We start from the raw sequence: 25,477 nt of genomic DNA on the forward strand, positions 1-25,477 counted from the left end.
AATGACTCCAGCTAAAATTAATGAAAAGTGAGACCTAAATCAGTAGATGATGATTAATTCTAGCACTTAAGGTATGCCCACAACATGCAGAATAAAACCAAGTATTGCCAGTGTCCTAAAATACATTAGACCCACATATCCTGCTATTTGTTGCTCCCTCAAAATGTACCATCTACCCCCAGAGAGAACTGAAGCACCTAAGACTCTTCAAGGCAAGTCAGAAGCCATCTAAAATTAGGGATAAAACCATAAAAATGTGCTCTAGATGACTGATCACAAATTAAAATTAAGTTGAAATAATATCAGAAACCACCATCCAATTCATGCCCTTATTATTTCCATTAGAAAAGAAACATCAAGGAAGAGATTTCTATCCTTATGAATTCCTCCTGTCAGTTATGACATTTCAGTGAACAATTAACTATGTTGATAGAGCAATTTAATGTTATAACTTGCAAATCTTCTGATAGCATCATCACATATTGGATGACACTGAAATTCTAGTGAACTGACCGTGTCCATCTAGTGAAGAGAGTTCCAGTCAAAAATATTTAGAAATCTGAGTTGGGACTTCCTTTGTTATATCTGGGGGTGACCACATATATGTTTACTGGTAAGAGTCAGTGCCAATCTTCTTGAAAAGGTGTAGAAGAATCGCTTGTTTTTACAAGTACATTCTCATTTGTTGGGATGTGGACTGATGACAAGCAATGAATACACTTAAGTAAAAAACAAAACATATTTTCACGTGATTCAGAGACTGTAAGGCCAGAAGGGACCTCAGAATATCATTGGATCCAGCCCTCTGCACCAAGCAGGAAAGACAACTGGGGCTCAGGTGACCCCAGCAAGGTGACTGTCTAGTCTCCTTGTAGCTCTTTGTAGTTTTCTTACTCTAGATCAGTGGGGACCAACCTTTTGGTGGGCATGTCACAAATTAAACTTGCACCCTCCCGAGTGCCATGCAGATCCCTTTTCTTTACCTAATCTGCTGTTCATCTTTCTGCTTCCTTCCCTGTACTCCCTGTCTAATCTGGGTGTTCTGCTTTCTGCTTCCTAACCTATCTGCTACAACACTGCCTGTCTCTATCCCAATATGCTGTGTGTCACACAGAGCCTGCCTGTACCAACCATACTGCAGGTGAGCCACCCCTGCCCTACCTGATAAAAACACCGCTTCACATTTTCTAAAAGAATAAGCATGCAGGAGTTTGGGAAAGAAATCTCATAACCAAAAGGTATTCATAATTCTGCTTTGTGCTGGGTCTCTTGAATTTTTTTTTTTCCTGCAAATCAGTACAGAATAACTCTAAGGCCTCTCTTGAATGGACAGTTTTGAACTAAGATCAAATTAATAACGTTACCATATTTCACCCTCACAAATTAAAGTTTTTGGGTTTTTTTCATAGATTTCATAGACATTAGGGTTGGAAGGGACCTCGGAAGATCATCGAGTCCAGCCCCCTGCCCGAAGTGCAGGAAGTCAGCTGGGGTCATAGGATCCCAGCAAGATAAGCATCCAATTTTCTCTTGAAGGTGTTCAATAAAGGTGCTTGAACCACCTCCAATGGCAGGCTATTCCAGACCTTGGGGGCTCAGACAGTAAATAAATTCTTCCTTATGTCCAGCCTGAAACAGTCTTGCAGTAGTTTATAACCGTTCGACCTCGTCATCCCTTGGGGCACTCTGGTGAACAAACATTCCCCTAGATACTGGTGGTCACCCCTGATAAACTTATAGGTGGCCATCAGATCACCCCTGAGCCTGCGCTTTTCCAGGCTAAAGAGCCCATAGCTCTCAGCCTGGCATCATAAGTTCTGTTTTCCCGACCTCTGATCATGCGTGTGATTCTCCTTTGCACTCTCTCAAGCTTCTCCACATCCTTTTTTAATTGTGGGGCCCAAAACTGGACGCAGTACTCCAACTGCGGCCTCACCAAGGCCAAGTACAAGGGGAGAATGACGTCCCAGGATTTGCTTGAGAAGCATCTATGGATGTAAGCCAGCGTTTTGGTCACTTTACTAGCTGCAGCATTGCATTGAAGGCTCACGTTCATCTTGTGGTCAATGATGACACCCAAGTCTCTTTCTTTCATAGTGCTAGCCAGCGTAGAACTGCCGAGCCTATAAGGATGCAGCAGGCTTTTCCACCCAAGGTGGAGAACCTTGCATTTTTAAGTGTTAAACATCATCAGGTTCTCGTCTGCCCATTTGCTGAGCTTGTCCAGGTCAGCCTGGATCGCCCTCCTGTCTTCAGGTGTGGATGCTTTGCCCCAAAGTTTGGTGTCATCGGCGAACTTGGCCAGTCCGCTTCTGACTCCGATGTGCGCATCATTAATGAAGATGTTGAACAATATGGGTCCAAGGACAGAGCCTTGGGGGACCCCACTGGTCACAGGGCACCATGACAATTGACTTCCGTCAGTTACCACCCTCCGGGTCTGACCACGGGGCAAATTTCCCAGCCAGTGGATCGTGGAGGGCCCAAGGCCACAATTGGCCAGTTTCGCCAAGAAGTGATCATGGAATACCAGATCAAAGGCTTTTTTGAAGTCAAGATATATGACATCAATTTCTCCTCCCTTGTCCAAGTGATAGGTCACCTGGTCATAAAAGGAAATGAGATTGGTCAAGCAAGACACCTGCAACAAACCCGTGCTGGCTATCCCTCAGGACGTTGGCATCGGCCAGTCCATTAAGGATGGCCTCTTTAATAAACTTTTCCAAGACCTTCCCCAGGATAGAGGTCAGGCTGATGGGCCTATAGTTTGCCAGATACACTTTCCTCCCTTTCTTGAAGATAGGCACCACATTGGCCTTCTTCGAATCTTTGGGCACTACACCAGAGAGCAGGGAGCTCCAAAGATCTGTGCCAGGGGCTGGGCTATGATGCTCGCCAGCTCCTTGAGTACCCTGGGGTGTAGATTGTCAGGGCCAGCTGACTTGAAGGTATCCAGCCTCTCAAAGTGTTCCTTCATGAGGTCAGCATTGATGGAGGGCAGGGGATCTCCCTCACCCAGACCTCCCTGTCCCATACTGGGCATGGGCATCCCATGGGACTGATGAAAAACCGATGCAAAGTACCCATTGAATAGGTTGGCTTTTTCCTGGGCATCAGTTGTCCCATCTGGTTTAGCAGGGGTCCAATGTTGCCCTTGCTTTTCCTTTTCTGGCTCCCCACATATCTGAAAAAGGACTTATTGTCCTTGATACTCGAAACTAGTTGGAGTTCAGTTGCAGCCTTGGCTTTCCTGGTTTGCTCCCTGCAGGACCAGAACATTGCAGAATATTCCTCCTTGGAGGTGCATCCCATCCTCCATCCTTTGTAGGCCTTTCTTTTTAGCCTCAGGAGGTCTGCTGGATCCCTGGAAAGCCAGGGGGGCTGCTGTGCCCTCTTGCTGCCTTTCCTCCGAGATGGAATAGAATAGCTTGTGCATTGAGGATTGCTCCCTTGAGGAGCAACGACTCTTTCTGAACTCCACTCCCCCTGGGGTCATGGCTCCTTAGGGCCTCACTGATAATCCTCCTGAGCTTGTCAAAGTCGGCTTCCCTGAAGTCAAGGACTTCCATGTTGCTGACTGACTTGACAGCTTTACAGTGGATGGTGAAGGTGATCAGCTCATGGTTGCTGTCACCCAGCTTCCCATCAATCACTAGGTCGCCAATTAGGTCATCCCCAGTTGCCAATACCAAGTCGAGCAGCGCTTTACCTCTTGTTGGCCTGTAGACTTCTTGAGTCAGGTAGAGGCCATCCACGCATGATAGGAAGCTTTGCAACTGCTCAGATTCTGCTGAGTGATCCTCCCATGAGATGTCTGGGTAGTTGAAGTCACCCATGACAACCATGGTCCTGGAGCATGAAGCCTCAGCCAGTTCCCGGGTGAACTCCTGGTCAAGCTCTTGACTTTTGGTGGGAAGTCTGTAGTAGACTCCCACTGTTGTGTCCCCTGTGCCATGCTCCCCATGGATTTTAAACCAGAGGGTCTCTAGTCATCCACCCTGGTCACCAATATCAGCTTGCAGGGACGTGTAGCTTTCCTTGACACAGGGAGCTACACCTCTGCCCCTTTTGTAAACTCGATCCTTCCTGTACAGGGTATAGCTGTCTACACCCGTGGTCCAGTCATGGATGGAGTCCCAGTAGGTCTCCGTTATCTCTATGATGTCATAATTATTTGTGTTAAGCAGGAGGACGAGATCCACCTACTTATTCCCCAAGCTCCTGGCATTTGTATACAGGCAGGCAAGTGTCCTCTTGGGGACTCTTGACTTGCCCACAGGTTGTACCAGGGCTGGGGCAGGGGTGGGCTCCCTTACGTGCCTTGGCCTGCTGGCTTTGCAAGGGTTGCTCAGTGGGCTAGCAGTGGCGGTAGTCCCCCCCCATCCCCCAGCGGACATAGTTTAAAGCCCGGTAGAGCAGGTCAACCAGTCTGGCTGAAAAGAGCCTCCTCCCCAGCAGAGAGAGGTGGAAGCCATCTCTTCCCAGCCACTCACTGCCTCTCTTGTCAAAGAGTGGGCTGTGGTCACGGAAGCCAAAGCCTTCCGTATGACACCAACGCTACAGTCTTTGGTTAACTACCTGGATCCTCCTCTCCCTCCTTAGCCCATACCCTGAGACAGGGAGGATCGAAGAAAACACCACCTGTGCCCCTAGACCTTTTAGCCCCACTCCCAAATCCCTGTAGTGCCTCATGACCCAGCTGGGAGCACTCTGAGCTGTGTCATTGGTGCCCACACAAATAAGGAGCATGGGATAGTGGTCTGTGGGCTGGAGGAGCTTAGGGATCTTCTCTGCAATGTCTCGGATGCGGGCCCCTGGGAAGCAGCCGACTTCCCAGGCTAAGGGGTCAGGGCAGCAGATTACTCCCTCAGTCCCCCTCAAGATGGAGTCTCCCACAACAAACACTTTGCGTTTTGTCTTGGGGAGAGTGGGGGCAGTAGTTGCAGTTGAGCCTGTGTTGCCTGTGGGAGCTGGCAACTCAGCAGGCTCTGCTGGGGCTGCAAGAGGTTCATACCTGTTGCTAAGCTCTGGCAGGGCAGGGGCCTTGGTGTGGCAGGCCTTAAGGGACCTTGATCACCTTGGTCCATCCCCCTGACTGGACAGAATGGGAGGTCCCAGAGTCCTCCCTGGTCCTGGAGGGAGACTGTGGTCTACCCTCCAGCTCCCAAGGGAGAAAATCCTGGCAGTAGGAGTCTATCTCCTGCTCGCAGTCCCTGCTGACATGCAGTCTCTGGACTGTGGCCTGGAGCTCCAACTGGCATGCCAGGGACCCCAAAAGGAAGCAGACCCCACAAGGGGAGGTAGCCATGCTCCCGGGCCCCAGAGTCTGAAAAAGGGACAGGCAGCCCCCGCAGCCGAGAGTCAGGGGCTCCGTCTGCGTGGCTGTCTCTGAGGTGCCGGGGGGGGGGGGCGGTGCCGCAGACCACTCAGGGACCTTCAGGGTTCAGCACATGCCCATCCACAGCATGCCACTGGTAGGCGGGCTGGGACTGAGTCTGCCTACCCTAGGGGGTTTGCAGGCAGGGCTTTGGGCGTTCCCGCACACCCTCCTGCGCGAACTCCACGCTAACTGATGTGCCGGCAGATAAGCACGCCTGTTTGCGCAGTCAGTTCACATGGCTCCCTTGGGGGGCTGGGCGAAGTAGCGGCCTGGGCGGGGTGAGACCTGGCCCGGCTCCCACTCAGCCACCTCCTCCCACTTTCTAGGGGTTAACCCCCTCCCACCATGGGCCCCGCTTACCTCTGGTTGTGCCGGGCATCAGCGGGGGGCTCAGCAGCTGCTGGGGGGTCCCTGGGGGGTTTTGGGGAAGCGGGGGCACAGCGGGCTTTCACCCACGCATCTCTCGTCGTTCCTGGAGCCTGACTGAGGCTTTTTTCTTGTTGGCAGGCCCTTTTAAACTGCGCGCATGCCCAATACTTTTAAAAGTATTATAGTAGGATTCAGTACTGAAAGGGCATATTTAAGAGTTCATTATAAAGCAGGTGATCTGAAAGGGTAATTAGGGTAGTAAAAACAACTGAAATTTTTGGAAGGCCAATATATCTTCTTTTCAGAGACTTATTTTATTTCTGCTGAGTGAATTTATTTGATTCTTAAAAGAACTCTGATCAAAACTCCTTGGTCTTATTCAGCTCACTGCTGAATCTTAACAAAAGGTTTCTTGTCGACTTTCTAACACTGCTTGAAGCTTCTCCTGACACACAGTACATAGATACTCCTGCCTGGAGAGAAAGTGATTCTGTCTGCAGTCAGAACTCTCTCAAAACAGACTGCTGTATGACTGATTGACAACCTAGAGACAACTGTTGACTCCACTAATGTATTCTTTTCAGGGAATATGACAAAGAATATGGGCAGGGGATGCCACGTGGGCTCTGGCTGTTGTGATAACCCTCTTTCATTCAGCTCATCAATAAGAGAGAAGCCTAGTAACCCTGTGTCACTAGATCATGAAAATCAAAAGCTCTGGGAGTTCTTTTGTCCAGAAGTCTCTCCGCTCTAACACTGGTGAGACAGCCGTGTGCCTAGCCATATGTGACAGAGAGATATTCAGACAGCTTTAATAAATGCAGAGAGCAACAGAATACATAGCTTTGTTAAAAAAAAAAAGAGCTTCTTCACGATATTCTGGATACCTCATATTCAGGAGACTGTTTGTTACTTCAGCACTGGCTTTTGCTAATAGAAGCTCTAGTATCACAGGTCTGTAAAAAAGAGTGATTGTCTGACTAACTGTGCCCAATAAATAATAACCAAAACCAAGCACGTTATGTTTGCAAGTTGAATTTCAAAAAACCTTCCAAAAGAGTTATGATTTGTTTCTGTTGACATGAAAGCACAATACCATCTTCTGTTCCTATAACTAAAATATAAACAACATTGTTTAGCATTTATAATTTGCCTAGGGATCATATAGTCAGTTATGTCAAGTGTATTTCACACAAAGGAATTATGTTTTCCTGCTTAGTTTTAACTACTTAGTTATTGGTGTTGCTCTTGCCTCTCTGTTGGCTGAATAAAGCAGTACTCACCATTCTGCATTTGTCCATGTATGGGAATATATTTGTATATTTTTATGCTAGCAAGAAGTCTCTGGATGTGAATATAGCTTGGCTCCCCAAAAAAAGAAAAGTGGTAAAAATGACCATTTACCAAGACTTAATATATGGATGGTTTATATAAACCTAAGCCATCTCTGAAGAGTAATTGAAGTTCTTAACTGGAGGTGGGCTTGAGTCATTTTGTTCAGGAACATGTTAGATCAAGTTCTTAATCTGATCTCTTTAATTCTAATTACATCATTCTTTATTGTTCACCTACAAAGCCACTATAAGGTCCTCCAGAATGGTTATTATTTTCTTTCTGAAAACTATGAAGCTTTCATTCTCCATATAGCAATTCTGACATAAAAGTTTGAGCAGTTGGAGCAAGAAAACTAGGTACCTTTCTATGCTTCCATCTGCAACTTTTACTGCCTTACAAATATAAGAGAATGGCTACACACAGTACTTGGATCATTTTTGTTTCATCAGAAATTGACAAGAAAATGAACTCTAAACTAATCCTTATTTTTATCCAGTAAGAGGCATACCCAGAATATGAATTGACATTCTTTCTGTTGCACTTTATATATAGAAGCCTTAGATTAATGGATAACAAGAACCATAAGCTGCCTATGTGCATTGGGAGTCCTAAAATAAGAAACAAATTGTGCTGCAGCCAGTAAAAATGTGTAGATTATGCTACACTGGGTCTGGTGCAGTCATTGACAATCTGAATAAATATAAATCCAATATACCTGATTCGCTTCTCACAAGCCATTGCATCGGCTTAAACAGAATTATTTCCAATTTACGTGGGCATAAGTCAATGAAGAACCTCATTTTTAGCTTCCAACAAAATTGCAAATAAAAATGTCATGACAGGTGGAAAATTTTGACAGCAAAGCAAAGATAGCCAATTGTTGTATCTGCTCTATATGACAATGTTATCCTGTGTGATAGTATGAAACTATAGCAGTAATATTTGCTAGAGCATTCCTTTTATTTTAAAAAAGAGGCAGAAGCATTTGGTGAATAGTACATTTTGCAGACGAAATAGCAATAAGCATGTATATGATTGTCAGCAATTCTCTTACATGCCACCAAAAATGGATTCTAATTTTACTGAAACAAAATTTTTCAAATATGAAATTATGCAAAAACAGAATATACAAAACCTATTTGTTGATTTGAGGAATACCCTTCATATTCACTCAGGACAGAGAAAGGGAGTTTTATACATCCACTAATATCAAAGTTTAGCAACTTGATTGAAATTTGCATGTTTGTTATTTTGTGTTTTTCTTCCAGCCCTATCCTAGACCTATGAGGAAATCCAATCTTCATGGTTAAAGCCTGAAAATGTGACATTACTGCATCAAAGTGCAAACCAAAAGAACTCAGAATTCATTACTTTGTTTTGCGTCTTTTGTTCCTTTTCCTTTAAAACATAGTCATGATTATTAAATAAATCATATGATTTATCTGACATCACTTCTGAAAACTGGGGCAGACAATACCATTAAATCACGGGGGAAAGCTTGATACTAGAAGGCAGTTTTTTAAATCATATGCTGGAATTATGCCCCAACAATTCTGTGTATACTTTAATTTCTCAGAATTTGCATATACATATCATTGTACATTAAAAAAATCATACACAAAATTTAGTGATCAGGTTCAGGTCTGTTTGAAAAGCCAATTGCAGTAAGCAGTTCTTTATAACAGCTGACCCGCCGACCCGCAGCAGCAGCTGGAGGTAAGCGGAGCCCGTGGGGGAGTGGACTAGCCCAGCTCAGCTGTGGGGAGGCAGCTAAGTAGGAACCGGGGAGGACCTCACCCCGCCCCAGCCCCTAGTTGGCCCACCCCCCCAGGGAGACTGTAGAGGGGAGGGGGTACTCACCAACCCCTCTCTAGGTAGGCAAGGTCCCCCAAATCCCGGGCAGGGCCCCTCCTTGCCCAGTAGTAGACAGGTGCCGGAGGCGAGCCCACTGCACATGTGCGTAGTTTCAAAGGGCCCGTCAAAGGAAAAAAGCCCCAGAGAGGCTTAGGGAGTGGCGCAAGACATACGGGTGAAAGCCCATCGTGCCCCCGCACCCCGAATCCCGACATCAACCCTCTACTGCTGCGGAGGCCCTGCCATGGACCCTCAGCACAGCCGGAGGTAAGCGGGGCCTGTGGGGAAGGGGACTAGCCCAGCTCAGCTGCGGGGAGGCAGCTAAGTAGGAACTGGGGAGTTCCTTGCCCCATCCCGGCCCCTACTTCACCCAGCCCTCCAGGGAGCTGTGAGACCGGAGCCTCACAAACAGGCTGCACAAACAGGTATGCTTGTTTGCCCGGTGCATGAGTTAGCATGGAGTTCGCACAGGAGGGCAAGCAGGAGGGCCCAAAGCCCTGCCTGTGAGCCCCCTAGGGTAGGCAGTCCCAGCTGCAGCGGCCTACCAGTGGCATGACTCCAAATGAGCACGCACCGCACCCCAAGGGTCCCCTCAGGGCCTGCAACCCTCCCCCGCCCCCCAGTGCCTCAGAGGCCTCCACCCAGATGGAGCCCATGGTTCTGGGCTCCACACAGACAGAGCCTCTGGCTCTCAGCTGCAGGGCCTGCCTGTCGCTTTTTCAGGCTCTGGGGCCCAGAAGCATGGCCACCTCCCCTTGTGGGGTCTGCTCCCTACTTGGGTCTCTGATGCAGCAGCTGGAGGAGCTCCAGGCCACAGTCCAGAAACTGTGTGCCATCAGGGACTGTGAGCAGGAGATAGATTCCTGCTGCCAGGACCTCCTCCCCCGGGAGATGGGGGGTAAACTACAGTCTCCCTCCAGGACAAGGGAGGACTCTGGGACCTCCTTTTCTGTCCAGCCAAGGGGATGGACCAAGGTGGTCAAGGGCCCTAAGGCCCACCGCACCAAGGCCCCTGCCCTGCTGGAGCTTTGCAATGTGGCGGTCGAGTGGTAGGCTGGGCCAGTAGCCACAGCCAGTAGCCCGAAACGGCAGGCGGGTACTTTTGACTGATGGAACGGAATTAGGCACGGATGCATATTGGTAACAAATAGATTGTTTACTTACGCCACTGATGTATGGGCACAGGCAGAGTTGACTGGGTTAGTTGCAGTTATAAACGAGTTACAAAGACTCTCTTAAACACGCGAGAGAACCGGGACGAAGTTCCCGTAATCGGCTTACTGCGGTACCGGGGTCGGGGTACGTCGGGAGGGTCAAGGATGGGGAGTCACTGGTGGGTGATCAGTCCGCCAGGTTCACTCCGAGAAAAGCATGGAGTTCTCCAACTCTAAGGTGTACGCAGAGTTCTCCAAACTCCGAGAAATGTGCGGAGTTCTCCAACGTAGGCGGAAACTGCTTTAACTTTTATATGACTAGCGAGCCAATTGCTAGTCGCCAAATATGAATAATTTAGAACCGGCCAATGGTGGTATGCGGATTTGAATAAAGTTGGCGGGAACTTTTTTCTAAGCTGTAATTTTCCATTACTGTGACATATAGTTATTGGGTTCTGACATAGCGGAATTTTCCACCATGACCTAGTTACTGCCACCAGTGGAATTTTCCACTGTGCCATAACATTCAGAATGATTGACAGCAGAATGATTGACAGCGGGATCTTCCACTATGGCGGGAGATTCCACTAAGGATCAAACCAAAGGAATGTTCCACTGTGCCATAGGCATACAACTGCTTGGTTCTGACATGCAGCAGGTACGAACCTCTTGCAGCCCCAGGAGAGCCTGCTGAGTTGCCAGCTCCTGCAGGCAACATGAGCACTCCTGTAGCTATCAACCCCACTCTCCTCAAAACAAAACACAAAGTGTTTGTCATGGGAGACTCCATCCTGAGGGGGGCTGAGGGGGCAATCTGCCACTCTGACCCCTTGGCCTGGGGAAATCTGCTGCTTCCTGGGAGCCCGTATTTGAGACGTTACAGTGAAGATCCCTAAACTCCTCCAGCCCCCTGAACACTACCCTATGCTCCTTATCCATGTGGGTACCAATGACATGGCTTGGAACCCTCCCAGCCAGGTCATGAAGTGCTACAGGGATTTGGGAGCGGGCCTTAAGGGATTGGGGGCACAGGTGGTGTTTTCCTTGATCCTTCCGGTTTTGGGCTGTGGGCTGAGGAGGGAGAGGAGGATTCAGGTAGTGAACCAAAGACTGTGGCGCTGGCATCATTGGGAAGGCTTCAGCTTCCATGACCACAGTCTGCTCTTTGGTGAGAGAGGCAGTGAGCTGATGGGAAGGGACGGCCTCCAACTCTCTCCGCTGGGGAGAAGGCTCTTCTCAGCCAGACTGGCTGACCTGCTCCACCAGGCTTTAAACTAAGCCCGCTGAGGAACAGGGGGGGACTACTGCCATTGCTGGCCCAATGAGCAACCCTTGCAAAGCCAGCTGGCGAAGGCACTTAAGGGAGCCCACCCCTGCCCCAGCCCTAGAGCAAGCTGTGGGCACGGCAAGGGCCCCCAAGGGAACATTTGCATGCCTGTACACCAATGCCAGGAGCTTGGGGAATAAACAGGAGAAACTTCTCCTCCTGCTCAACACAAACAATTATGATGTCATAGGGATAACAGAAACCTGGTGGGACTCCACCTATGACTGGACCACAGGTCTAGACGGCTATACCCTGTACAGGAAGGATCAAGTTTACAAAAGGGGCAGAGGTGTAGCTCTCTATGTCAAGGAGAGCTACGCATCCCTACAAGCTGACATCGGCACCCAGGGTGGATGACTGGAGACCCTCTGGGTTAAAATCTGTGGGGAGCATGGCACAGGGGACACAATGGTGGGAGTCTACTACAGACCTCCCTCCCAGAATCAACAGATTGATCAGGAGTTTGCCAGGGAATTGGCTGAGGTTGCATGCTCCCAGTCCATGGTCGTCATGGGAGACTTCAGCTACCTGGACACCTCTTGGGAAAAGCGTTTGGCCAAATCTGAATGGTTGCAAAGCTTCCTCACGTGTGTGGATGAGCTCTCACTCAAGAAGTCTATGGGCCAACAAGAGGCAAAGCGCTGCTCGACCTGGTACTGGCAACAGGGGATGACCTAATCATTGATCTAACGATCGAAGGGAAGCTGGGTGACAGCAACCATGAGCTGATCACCTTCTCCATCCACCAAAAAGCTGTCAAGTCAGTCAGCAGTACAGAGGTCCTCAACTTCAGGAGGGCTGACTTTGACAAGCTCAGGAGACTTGTCAGTGAGGCCCTAAGGGGCCACAACCCCAAGGGGAGGGGAGTTCAGGACGAGTGGCTGCTCCTCAAGGGAGTGATCCTAGATGCACAAGCTAAGGCTATTCCATCTGGGAGGAAAGGCAGCAAGAGGGCACAGCAGCCCCCTTGGCTCAACAAGGAACTAGCGGTCCTACTGTGTCTAAGACAGACCTACAAAGGATGGAGGATGGGATCCACCTCCAAGGAGGAATATACTGCAATGGTCCAGACCTGCAGGGAGCAAACCAAGAAAGCCAAGACAGTGATGAAATTCCAACTGGCTACAAGTATCAAGGACAATAAAAAGACCTTTTTTAGATATGTGGGGAGCTGTAGGAAAAACAAGGGAAACATTGGACCCCTGCTAAACCAGAAGGGAGAACTGATGACCGACACTGAGGAAAAAGCCAACTTACTAAATGGGTACTTTGTGTCAGTCTTTCATAAGTCCCATGGGATGCCCCTGCCCATTACAGGACAGGGACGCCTGAGTGAGGTTGGTTCCTTGCCCTCCATCAATGCTGACCTCGTGAAGGAACACCTTGAGAGTGTGGACACCTTCAAGTCAGCCAGCCCTGACAATTAACACCCCAGAGTACTCAAGGAGCTGGCCTGTATCATAGCTCAGCCCCTGGCATGGATCTTCGAGAGCTCCTGGAGCTCTGGTGAAGTGCCTGATGATTTGAAGAAGGCCAATTTGGTGCCTATCTATCTTCAAGAAAGGGAGGAAAGTGGATCCGGCAAACTACAGGCCCATTAGCCTGACCTCTATCCTGGGGAAGGTCTTAGAAAAGATTATCAAAGAGGCCATTCTTAATGGACTGGCTGATGGCAAAACCCTGAGGGATAGCCAGCACAGGTTTGTTGCAGGTAGGTCGTGCTTGACCTATCTCATTTCCTTTTATGACCAGGTGACCTATTACCTGGACAAGGGGGAAGAGATTGATGTCATGTATCTTGACTTTAAAAAAGTCTTTGATCTGGTATCCCATGATCACCTTTTGGCAAAACTGACCAACTGTGGCCTCGGATCCACCACAATCCGCTGGCTGGGAAATTGGCTCCGTGCTTGGACCCAGAGGGTGGTGGTTGACGGAAGTCAATAATGGTGCTGTGACCAGTGGGGTCCCTCAAGGCTCTTTCCTCGGACCTATTTTGTTCAACCTCTTCGTTAATGATGTGGACATTGGTGTCAGAAGTGGACTGACCAAGTTTGCCGATGATACCAAACTTTGGAGTAAAGCATCCACACCTGAGGATGGGGGTGGCGCATGGGGGTAATCTAGGCTGACCTTGACAGGATCAGGAAATGGGTGAACGAGAACCTGGTGGTGTTTAACACCAAAAACTGCAAGGTTCTCCACCTTGGGAGGAAAAACCTGCAGCTTGTCTAAAGGCTCAGCAGTGCTATGCTGACTAGGTCTATGGATGAGAGGGACTTGGGGGTCAGAACTGACCACAAGATGAACACGAGCCTTCAATGTGATGCCGCAGCTAGTAAAGCGACCAAAACGTTGGCTTACATCCATAGATGCTTCTCAAGCAAATCCCAAGACTTCATTCTGCTGTTGTACTCGGCCTTGGTGAGGCCGCAGCTGGTGTACTGCATCCAGTTTTGGGTTCCACAATTGAAAAAGGATGTGGAGAAGCTTGAGAGAATGCAGAGGAGAGCCACGCACATGATCAGAGGTCAGGAAAACAGACCTTATGATGAGAGGCTGAGACCTATGGGACTCTTCAGCCTGGAAAAGCGCAGTCTCAGGGGCGATCTGAGGGCCACCTAGAAGTTTATAAGGGGTGTTCACCAGGATCTGGGGGAACGTTTGGTCACCAGAGTACCCCAAGGGATGACAGGGTTGAACAGTTATAAACACTTGTTCAGGCTGGACATAAGGAAGAACTTCTTTACTGTCTGAGCCCCCAAGGTCTGGAATAGCCTGCTGCCAGAGGTGATTCAGGCACCTACTTTGAATGCTTTCAAAAGAAACCTGGATGTTTTTCTTGCTGGGATCCTATGACCCCAGCTGACTTCCTGCCCCTGGGGCAGGGGGCTGGACTCGATCTTCCAAGGTCCCTTCCAGCCCTAATGTCTATGAAATCTATGAAAATACTGCTGAAGAGCTCTGATGACACCAAAACTAGGATGGATTTTTTCCCCCCCGTAAATGTAGCTCCTAAGAACAGATTTTTTTTATACTTTTAATTTAAATTCTGTAAAATAATTTGGTCATAGATGTTTGCACAAGTAAATATATTATCAAACCGCCTAGACTGTCAACAGGAATGATCAACACATCTATGGATAAGAAATCATAGAAAAGAAGAATCATAGAAAAGTAGAGTTCCAAGGAACCTCTAAAGGAGATCTAGTTCAAGCCCTGCTGGAAGTAGGATCATCCCTATCCAAACCAGGCCAGGCAAATCCTTATCTAACCTGTTGCTAAGGGCATAGACAGAAGTGCAGCTCCCTGCTTTAACTGAGAATGATCTGCAGGAAACATTATGAGTTACAACAATCCCCCAGATCAAACAGAAGTTCACTGTTGGTTCTGGGGGGAGGGGAATCTAGATGCTGGTTTCCAGTATGCAGCCAGGTTCCCCAAGCAACGGCCCCTGCTCCCTCCTAGCCTGTCCCTGTTTTCAGAAAGGGAGCAGAAAGAGCTCATTCTAAGGGTTCCCCAGCTGGCTCTGGAGGGTGGGATGGTGTGGGTGAACTGGAGCCCCCCACCTTGAGGGGATTCCAACATACCTGCCCCATCCTCCAGCAGGGGCAGGTATAATACTTAGAGTTTATACCTGGAAATTATAACAAATTTATACATTTTCCATAAATAAAATATAATTATGAGGGGAGGTATCTTATATTCAGGGTTGTCATACCTTGCCTGTATGGCGTCTGCTAGCTGCCCAGCGAATATATCGTCTAGCTCTTGATCCTGATGAGGAGGCTTGTAGTAGACCCCCACAACCAAGTCCTTTTCCCCTGGCCCCCCCTGGATCCTGACCCACAATGCCTCAGTGTTCCCCTCCTCCACCCCCGCCTTAATGGTGGAAGATGTATACTGCTCCTTAACATAGAGTGCTACCCCCCCACCTTTTTTCCCCACTCTGTCATGCCTATACAGCATATACCCCTCAATGCCTACCGCCCAGTTGTGTAGAATCCCACCATGTCTCGGTTAGTCTGACTAGGTCATACTGGGTGCTAGCAAGAAAGAATGCGAGCTCCTCCTGCTTGTTCAGCAAGAGTGCGAGCTCCTCCTGCTTGTTCCCCATACTCCTGGCATTTGTATAAAGACATTTTAGTCCCCCAAAGGGGGCTCTTAGTGCCCCTGTGCCTTGATGGCAGGTGTTCCCTTTATTACTTACCTGGTGTGGTCTGGTGCCTTGTTTATGGCTTACCAACCCCTTAATACTTACCTGGTGCAATCTGGCATCTTGTTCGTGGTTTACCAACCCTGGGCTCTCTTTGACCACCGGTTCCCTGACCCCCGTCGAACTTGCTCAATAAGCCTTGTATGCCAACTTTCAAATCATTAAACAAACATATTGAGCAGCACTGGACCCAGGACAGACTACTGAAGGACTGAAGTTGGCCCTTTGAAAACCCTCTAGTACTTCATCCTTCTCCTACAACTTTGTAAATGTTTTTGCCAAAGGCTCCAACATCTCCTCTGCTCATTACTTCAGGCCCTGCTGGCTTGAATTAATTCAGACCCATCCAAAGATCTGACTGTTTCTTTTCTTAATCACATGCCTCGGCTTGTTTTCCTCCTTATCTAAATATTCCTTGTTAGCTGGTTAATCAAGTTGCAACCTAATATTTTTATGAAGACTGAGAAGGATGCTGAGTAGCTCTTCCTTATTTGCATCTTCTGTTAAAGGTTCACCCTTGCTATTTACTAGTGAACTGACAGCTTCTTTGGTCTTTGTTTTCTGGATAACATACTTACAGAAACTTTTCTTCTTGTCCTTAACTTATCACACCAGGTGAAGTTCATTTCTTATCTTTTCCTTCCTGATTTTGTCTGGCTTATTGAAAATCATTGTCTTAGTTGTGCTGATGTCATGATTTCCCAGTGTCAGGATCAAATTCAATCATATTGTGATCACTTCCTGCCAAGTTTCCCATCACTTTCACATCATCCACCAGTCATTCGCTATTGGTCAGTACTAGATACAAGATAGATGATCCCCGTCACAGGGTGGGGTCCCCAGGGGTGGCTGTGATACCTTAGGGCTCCGTGACCATGCCAGCTTCCTCCTGTGGGCACCTTCTAATCTCGCCTGCCATATCTTGTTGGTTAAGATAATAAGTAGGAGGCTGCCCATGAGTTTGTGTGGCTGTGCTTCTGCTGAACCCCAACAGACCCGGTGTGTTCTTGGATCCTTTTTTAGGTCCCACTCCAAGCTGGTGCCTCACGGGACACCTTAAGCCTTATGGGCCAGATGCATGGCTCCAAAACCTGCCCTTCACCGCTCCCCATGCCTCACAGGTGGTATATAAATATTGTTTCCCTGATAAAGTCTTGGTCTAACTCAGCCTCCTGTTGTCACTGGGCTCTGGCCCTTGTCAGTGCACCCCTCTGGTGCTGGACTCTGCGGCCCCCATCACTGTGCCCTTCTGGCACTGGGTTCTGTGTGCCCCTCTGGTGCTGGGGCTCTACACAATAGTGTGCCCCAATGAGGCCTCCTCCTTCCCTATTAGCCTCATCCCAGTCCACCGGTACAAAGGACAACAGAAACACAAGCCCTTGGGGTACAAAACAACAATAACAATGGAGGCCACACCCTGCTTCTCTCTTAGTATTGTGTGCCTCCTAACCCCTGGTACCTTACGACCTCCCAAGACCCTATTAATCTTGCAGGCAGCAGATCAGGCAATCAAGCATCCCCAGGAAGCTCTTTCTTGCAGAAGCTACTTCCCCTGGTGGGTGCCAGAGAACTTACCCCTGCAAGCCTTAGTCTTGGGGCTTAAATGTGCCCAGGGCCCTGCCTACTACTGGTCAGCTGACGGCGCATGTGCCAGCTAATTTCCTCATTAGCCTGCTGCCTGGGCAACCTGTAGCTATGGAGCTTTGTGTCACTCACAGAGTTCTCTAGCTGGGCTACTTCTGCCCTTAAAGGAGGAAGCTCACCTTAGTGCCCTGTGACAACCCCCTAGTTGTAATTTCCAACTTTCTGGAACAGGAAGTTGTCCTCCACACCAGTTAGGAACTTCCTTGATATTTTATGTTTGACTATATGCTTCTTCCAGCAAATGTCCAGAATACTGAAGTCTCCCATCAGTACCATGCCATAGCTCTAGGAAAATTTTATCATCTTGAAGAATTCAACATCCACCTCTTCTTCCTGAGTTTGTGGCCTATGCTATCATATTTACTTGACTATAAGACAACCCTGAATATAAGATGCCTCCCCTCATAATTATATTTTATTTATGGAAAATGTATAAATTTGTTATAATTTCCAGGTATAAACTCTAAGTATTGGAGGTTTGCCTTGAATTTGTGCCCCCACTCCTTCCCCCTCTGCACTTACTACCAGACCCTGCTCTCCCTGAGTACATGGAAGCAAGAAGTATACATGGAAACAGTGACCTTGAAATAAGCATACCTGTAGTAATTTAGTTCATCAGGAACTGAATTGAAATTTCTGCAAGTTTTGGCACAGGTATTCCATAAACACAGTTTTAAGTAGAAATTTTGTACCTACTTATATATATAGTGAAAAATATGCATGATATTAGTCCGAAGCCAAAAGGCTCATGAACTACCATACAGTTCATTGGGCTGGGCTCCAGCAGAGTCAACAGTGTTTCAAGCCACAATGACCCCATAACTCAGCACTGCTTAGTATGTGTATATGCTCCAGATACTCCCCCTCCCACAAAGGATCCCCAACATGTGCTAATTAGCGCCCCCCACAATCATGACAGGAACTTGGTGTTCTTGTCACGAGTCCTGGGCTCCTCCTAAAAATGATATGCAAGCACAGTGCGGGGCAAACTGGTCTGGCTCCACCTCTTGGAGGGAGGGGCTACACTAATCATACACGACATGCTGACAAACATAGCACCAGAAAGATTCTGGGTGACCCGTTTGGTGATATTTGCCAGGCACTAGTGAAGAAAGAGGAATCATTGGAAATGGGAAATAAAGGTACAGCTCAGCTGTGGGAGTGAAGGAGAAGTCAAAATGTATTCAATGTAGTGGTTCATTGTGACCTGAAAAAGAGTCAGTGCTGAGGGGGACTGTGTGCAATGGGCTCCACTAAACCTATCTTTGCAACTGGTTCCCATTAGTATGTTTGCCCAATATGAGCTATATGTTTTATAGTCATGCTCAGTATTGGCTGCATTTAGTCAGCTTCATAGTTGGTTTCCATTACTGAGCACATGCTGCGTTTGGCAGCAGTTAAATGACAGACAATGTATGTAATCAATTTTCCATGTATGTGAATGTAAGACAAGGAGGGAGCATTTTCCCCTGTGCTGACTGGGGGGGGGGGGGAGGGGGGGGGCTGGGCTACAGGCCATGCTATTATGAATGGCACACAAAAGTGCATACCAGGCAATACTGCTCACATGTAGAGACCCTTGATAAAATATCTTTAGGGTGGTAGATCTTCACTTTGCCCTTTCTTTAATATATAATCAGATAATAAGATGCTGCCTGTAGGAAATTTGGGGTCATAAACAAACCAGTAATTTTTCCTTTTTTCTTTCCATAATTATCCTAGTGGAGTAATAAATGTAAATAATAAATCTCAATTTAAGTTCAACTATAATAATTTATTTTTATATCATTTGAAGAGAAAATAAATAAAATCATAATAAAGCTGTGCACTGTGGGCAAGGAACAAATGGTTTATTAAATCTCTTGTAGTGTATTGTGCAATATTGTAGTATTGTTCTACATCAAGCACAAATTTATAACTGCTTGCTTTATCTGTAGACTGATCACCTATACATAACTAACTAGCTATCTTTTTCTCATTTCTGAAACGTGCGATTTCTTGTGCTTCTGAATTTTTTCCTATCTTATCTGTGATTTAGGTCTATGCTCTCCACTTTGCTACACCAAAATATACATATAAAAATAAAAATGCATTTACATTAACAAATATACAAAGTGAGGTTTTTCTTTCAAATTTCAGCTCTGATTCTTTAACACTGAAAATAAATCCAATCTTAAGCTCAGATCTTTAGGGACAGTATAGCTGTGCTGTACAGAGAGCTGAAGGAGCTTAACCAAGCAAGGTGGTCCCAGATTACCCAGTGCTACCAGGGGCTAATATACCCTCAGGGCTATTTTAACTGATAGCTAGGGTAAAGATAATTTTAGGGAAATACAGGATGCGGGGGGGAGGGGAAAGGGCAGGCATGCACACCCCACACCTACATACACACGCCATGACTCTGCACTGCCTGCCCCTGCAAATGCACATGCACCCACACACATACAGCCCTGACTCCGCACCTCCCAGGAGCCCTGATGGTGGAGCAGGTCCAGGCTGGACAGTGTGGAGGCCCGTGGCATAGGGAAATCCCTATGCTGTTCGGTGGGACAAAAGAAGCCTTATGATACACTTTGTGTATGGCCTCTGTTATGGAAACAAAAACTGACCAAGCAATAATGCATTAAAATCCAGTGACCTGGTAGCTTAACCATGCGCACAATCTGAATATTCGTTCACAGTGCAGTACATTTCAGTCCGAGTGGCTAAAATGTGTTAAAGTTATAAGCAGTGAGTTAAGGAATTGGAGCTGGCTAGAAATTTATTTATTTACACACACACACACACACACACACGCACACACACATGAGCACACATACATGCACGTATACCCTTATATGTGGTGAAAGTTCATCAAACCTAAGATTTTTTTTGACCAAGAGCTGAAGAAATTAAATTTTTATATATATATATATAAAATAAAATTTCTTCAGCTCTTGGTCAAAACATCTTGGTTTTAATGAACTTTCACCAAATATAAGACAGTTTTGATGAGATTCTGCCTACATGCCTGGTGGGTGCATCATTCTCCTGGGCCCAGGGATGTTGGAAAATGGTGGTTCCAGAGCAGAATTGTACTCAGTTTCACTAAGCACCTGTAGGTTTCTGGAAGCTTCTTGCTTGCTGGAAATTTTTAGAAAAAATTGTTTCAGTCCAAGCCAAACAGAAGCCAAAACTTCAAAAAAACCATCATGTTCTATGAACTGGAGCTCTGCTTTTCAGCTAGCTATAATTATGAAGAGTAGCACTAGGCAAACTTTATGTAGAGGTTGTTACTGCTTCCTCTGTAATATTATGAAACTAGCTGTGTATCACCTATCACCACATTATACTGTGATTCTTGTCTTCTTTGTCACTTGCTATTTCCAAGACAGTTAGAATCATGGCCCAAATAATCAGCTGGTGTAAACCAGCAGGTCTCCACATTTTTATGCCAGTTTTGGTTTAGCCATGTGCTTCAAGTGGAGCAGGAACTGATTTTCAGTGTTTGTATTCTACCCATACTGTAAGTTTCTTAAACATCTCATACAACAATGGTCTAAGGAAACTGCTCTGTTTTCTCAAGAGATCATGACTTGTGGGTATTCAGCCCTTCTGGGAAACAAAAAAAGTAAGGCTCCAAGGAAATACCTCAGGACTAGTAAAACAGGTGGTACAACTCAGCATAATTCCCTTGAAATCAGTGAAGCCCAACTCATTTGCACCCAGTGGGCACGTCCACACATGCAAGCATGTGCACTTGCAGCAGCTCAAATAGAAGTGGTACAAGTTTGAGTCAGGGCTTTTTGCCTCATTGCACATGCTCGGACATGCACTTTGTTGTGGAGCAAATCACGCCACTTGGGGCAAAATAACCCTGCCGGATCCTCCTCGATCTGCAGCCAGGGGGAGCTAGAGCCCAGGGCCAGCACCTGTGCTGTCCCCAGCAGTATAAAAAGCTGCCCTGTCCTGGCCCCAGCAGTACAAAAAGCTGCCCTGTCAAGTGGCTCAGGGCTACTCGCTCAGGAGCTTCTGAGGCCCAGCCAATTGGTACCTGGGGACACTACCCCTTGTGCCAGCTGGACTGCTGCAGCAGCCCTGAGAGTTCCCTGTACCCTTTACCCACTGCAGCAGTCTGGCAGTGGGGGCTGTTGCCTGGCTGTGACTTGCTGTGCACCTGCCAGACTCGGATGGCAACTGTAGAGCCATCTGCCCATCTGGGCCAGCTGCCAGTGGACTGCAGTTGCAGGGTTGGCCTTTGTGCGGCACTACTGCCATTTGCGCCCCTGCCTGGCCATTTGGGCAGCTATCACCTGGAAGGTGTTCCAGGTGTAGTGGCCTGCTTTCAACTGTCAAAGCATATCTTCCTGGCCCCATTTGCCCAGGAGGTCAGCCACAGCCAGATGGGTCCAAGGTGCCAGCTCTGAGCAGGCAGGGTCCTGCTACTGGCCTCCCAAGCAGGAATTCTGGTATTCCCTATTGGAAAACTTAAAAATCCCTGATAAAAAAAATCCCAAAATCACTCTCTAAAATACCCCTAAATCCATGTTCCTCCACACGTAAAACAAAAGACCACTATAAAGAGAGAGAGAGAGAGAAAGAGAGCAATCAGTTGGACAATGTTTTATTGATATATCTACAGTGTTAAAGCAAGTTTCTTATCATTATAATAAAGTGAACTCTAAATACAGGTTTCATGAATTCATGAATACATATTTTGCTGCCCTCCCACAGGGAGATGGCCTCCACACAAGGGATTGGTCCCCCACACAAGGGCTACAGTCCCCCAACAGGGGTTTCAGCCCCCCAACAGAGGATTCAGCCCCCACACAAGGGCTACAGCCTCCCAACAGGGGGTTCATCCCCCACACAAAGGGTCTGGCCCCCCAAAAGGGGGTTCAGTCCCCCAACAGGGGGTTTGGCACTCTCACAAGGGTTACCGCCCCCGCAACAGGGGGTTCATCTCCCACACAAGAGGTATGGGCCCCCAGCTGGGGCAAAATGGCCCCCGCAGGGGTTACCACCCCCTCTGCAAGGCCCACATGCCGCACCCCAGCCCCCCGATTGCTGCCCCACCTGGCCCATCCCTCACCACCTGCTGCAGCCTCCCCAATGGCTACCCCACCCAGCCCCAACCCCCCACCTCCCTAGACCCCCTCAATGGCTCCCCCACCCAGCCCCACGCCCCAACTTGCACCCCCAGGCCCCCATGGCTACCCCCACAACCCCAGGCACCATCACTTAAAAAAAAACAAACAAACAGAAAAAGAACAGGAAAAAAATGGGGGAAAAAAGCCTCTGCTTACCTGAGAAGCAGGGATCAGGGGGGCTCCAGGGCCTCCTGGCAAAGCCCCCCCCCGGGCAGCCTATGACAGGAGGGCCCAGGATGCGGCAGTGGGGGCTGTCAGCCTGCCCCGCACTGTGCAGGCGGGGCCCCAGTCAGCCACACGGCAGCTTCACCTGACTGTAAGTGCCAGGGTATTTTTTTTTTAAATGTGGGGTTGGGGGCAGGGATGGGGGGGTTTGTGGGGATGGGGCTGGCCAGGGTGGGGGGAGGGGCCAGCTCCAGCAATGGGCGGGGGCCTTGGGGGGGGTTGGGGGAATGGGCGGGGCCATCGGGCGTCCCCCCACAGTCCCTTCCCCCCTCCTCCAGCCTCCCCGACCCCTTACTCACAGGCACTGGAGCCCTGGTGCTGAAACACGTGGCCTGGCCAGCCGCATGTTTCAGCACCAGGGCGAGGGGCAACCATAGAGACGCTCTGGCAGCCAGAGTGTCTCTATGGAGGACCCAGCCTCCGGTTGCCTCAGGGCACGCTCAGGATATCCAGGGGTCTAATTTTCTCCCCGTGCTGCAAACTTGCAGCGCAGGGACCATTTTTTTGTTCCCACATGTGCCTGTTACCCCACCTCAAAGGGGTTTGAGACAGGGAAGGAGGCACGTACGTGTTTGTGTGGACATGCCCTGTGAGGAGCAGCACCTAGTTTGGCTTTGATTTTTCTAAAGTTTTTACCACATTGGCTTAATTCTGTGCCTGAAATGTGACTCCTAAACTGTTGCTCCATTGGACCTCTGAAGGGAACAGATAGGTAGTGAAAGATGAATGCTACCTCCAGATGCTAGAGCTGCTTTTTCAGCTTGGCTGGTTTGCTTATGACTGTTTTAAAACATTTAAGCTGTGTTAGAAATAACGGAAAACAGTGTCTGAGACTGTGGGTCCATTAAGCAAACAAATCAGAAGTGTACACATTCCAGAGATATTAAACTATCCTACCTGTCATTGGGTTTGAGAATACTGTAGAAGATAATGCTGAGCTTAGTCAAGATGCAATTCAGAAACTCCATTAGTATAATAATAGGTTTGTCTACTGGCTCTGTTTCCCAGCTACAGTGCATTAAATGTCACTTAACTGTTCCAATAAATTCAGGCTCATGGGTGCAATTGATAAGCATTTCTCTCTGCATAAGAATGGGATAAATGGGCATAATTGATGGATCAATACACAACACAAGGATATAATGAGCAGTTAATGTGTTCAGAATGGAACCAATATGAAAAATCATTATTAAGTTAATTGTTTTGAAATTATAACATTTAGAAAATGATTCTTTGAATTAATAGTTAATTACTGCATGCTGCTACATAAGTCTCTTGTTAAAATTTCAAAAGAATTACTGCCAGGGTCTACTCTGAAACTTGGGGAGGGGGGAGGCGGGGGAGGGAATTGAAAATACAAATGAAGGTGCTCCTTTGTCAGATATAGACTTGTAACAGATTGTTATTGCTCTGTTTTAAAGATAAATTCAGTGTTCCCAGTGTTTTTGCTAGTTCATGTAAAACATTGGAGCATATTAAGGAGCTCCCTTGAGTATCATAACTTTCGATTATGGTAGGGAGGTTTGTCTAGAGATTGATGTTTTCACAACTCAGTTGCCTTCAACTAAATATTTCCAAGTGAAATGGTTTTCTTGAAAAAGCTATAGTTTAATTTGCTTTTAAAACAACTAAAGCAGTTGAAGTGTTGCCCTCAGTTACCAGGTTCCTAGACAAGTTAAGCACATACAAACAGACCAAACATGTATAAGATTGCAACCAACAGTTTCCTTGATACTCTAGTCATCAACAAAGATAGTGGTGGTACACTATACTCTTACCAGTGGGGTACTGCCACTTATCACACTGTTAATCTTCAGATCTCCTGCTGCTAATCAGTGAACAGCAGTTCAGGTTCATTTTAAACCTACTCTACTACACTGCTGTCTTGCCTCGTATATCCGCTTACAGCCTTCCCTGGAAGATTGAACCTTGTCTGGGATACCTTGAATGTGGGCTAAATTAAACCTTAAAAAGAAAGATTGAAAGAAATACAGGTATATAATTTCAGCTGTTCCTTCACAACAAGGAAAAACAGCTAACGCCACACTGGCTTTACGTGTAGAAAAAAAAATATTCTAGGCTTTGTGGCTTGGTTTTGTTTTTTTGGTTAGGAATAGCAGTACATGGCTGAGGAGTAATACCTATGGACACAGAGAAAACACAGTCTTTTATTAAAGCCTTACTTTTCAGAGGCAAGAGAAAGTATACCAGAACTGTGAGAAAGCAATAAAAAATTCAGGCATGAAGGCATGTAGACAGATGAACTGTTTACACCAGAATAATCAGCAGTCTACTAGTGTCAAAAAAGGAGCAGAAAGATCACATAAGTCTTTAAGCCAGGATATTTTTACCCAAGCTGATAGATAATAACCCTTAAAAAAATAAAGGCTACAACTTTACTGGTGTAAACTACACCGGTGTACTGTTTGGCTTCCATGTCTATGGCAAGGTAGCCATTTTCTAAAGGCAACTGTCTATTACCTAGTCCCTTGTCATGTAGTGGTATGATGCAATAACAACTCACATATGTTGACATTTACTCCAAGACAGCAGCATGCGTGTCCATTCCCAATGGCAGTGTAATTTACACTGGTATACAAAACAAATGTAAATTACACTGGGGCATGCGTCTATCATGCCCTTTCAGTGTCTAACACCAAAAAAAGGACTTAACTATGTCTTTGCCATGAGATCTGTGAACAGCATGTTCACAGGGACAACAGAAAGTAGAATGCAACTCACAGTTTCCCCTTGCTCTGGGCTGATATACCGTGGCAATACATCAATCAGGACAGGCCAAAGCTCTACTCATTCCTGTACCCCTTCCTACCCACCGATGATCAC

At 47.3% G+C, this 25,477-nt stretch overlaps 1 protein-coding gene across 2 annotated transcripts in view; it reads right to left on the reverse strand.

Moving 5' to 3' along the window:
* Positions 1 to 25,477, reverse strand: part of NKAIN3 (sodium/potassium transporting ATPase interacting 3) — a 679,417-nt gene that overhangs the window by 560,708 nt on the left and 93,232 nt on the right. The window lies entirely within an intron of this gene.

The sequence above is a fragment of the Alligator mississippiensis genome, chromosome 3, assembly GCF_030867095.1.
Source record: "Alligator mississippiensis isolate rAllMis1 chromosome 3, rAllMis1, whole genome shotgun sequence".
Classification (NCBI taxonomy): domain Eukaryota; kingdom Metazoa; phylum Chordata; order Crocodylia; family Alligatoridae; genus Alligator; species Alligator mississippiensis.